The sequence below is a fragment of the Etheostoma spectabile genome, chromosome 9 (genome assembly GCF_008692095.1).
Source record: "Etheostoma spectabile isolate EspeVRDwgs_2016 chromosome 9, UIUC_Espe_1.0, whole genome shotgun sequence".
In the NCBI taxonomy this organism is placed as follows: domain Eukaryota; kingdom Metazoa; phylum Chordata; class Actinopteri; order Perciformes; family Percidae; genus Etheostoma; species Etheostoma spectabile.
This window is the reverse complement of record NC_045741.1, coordinates 7944670-7945339: the sequence shown is the minus strand read 5'-3', so window position 1 is coordinate 7945339 and position 670 is coordinate 7944670. Positions and strand designations below refer to the sequence as shown.

Genomic DNA, 670 nt, shown 5'->3' with positions numbered 1-670 from the left:
CTGAAAATGAGCATAATATGAGCACATTAAATCTCCTTGTTCCAGTACACTCAGTTGTCCTTGGTTATCAACACAAATTCAACATTATAACAGCAATGTGTTCTTTTTTGACAGTAGAAAGCAGTAGAAATTAGGGATGGGTGGTAATACGGCCGTGGGGTCTTAAAAATAGTAACGGTATCAGTTTTATTACACTCGTCAAAAAAATGCACTGCACTTAACGCTCCATGTAGTCCAAATTTATTGTCAGTTATCCACATACAAGTATACAGTTCATCAAAAGATGTTTCTGATGCCAAGGTCCAGAAAGTGTATGACCTGCATTTTTACACCAATACAAACTCATGTAAACTTGTACATACAGAGGTGTTCATGAATGAATGTGGCCAAACCTGTGAAGCCCCTGTAAACCGATCACTTATCTTGTCTTTACACGTACAGATCCATACGTCACATTCAAGTGACCCATTTTGCATCAGTGCACGTTTGCAGGCAGTTGGTCTGTGTGCACCACGGTTTAAAGCAGCGGGTTTAGGCCATTCATCTCTGGAGCTCCAGCTCACCACTTCACTCATGCTGTCTGGCGTGTCGGTGTCTAGCTTTCTGGGAAGAGGGTGAGCCCAGGGCGTGTGCAGGGGGTGGGGGTGGGGGGGGCAGGACAGCGAGCAGA

The 670-nt window shown here is 44.5% G+C and overlaps 1 long non-coding RNA gene across 1 annotated transcript in view; it reads left to right on the top strand.

Moving 5' to 3' along the window:
• The window catches only part of LOC116695559 (uncharacterized), a 3446-nt gene that overhangs the window by 221 nt on the left and 2555 nt on the right, over window positions 1–670 (top strand). The window lies entirely within an intron of this gene.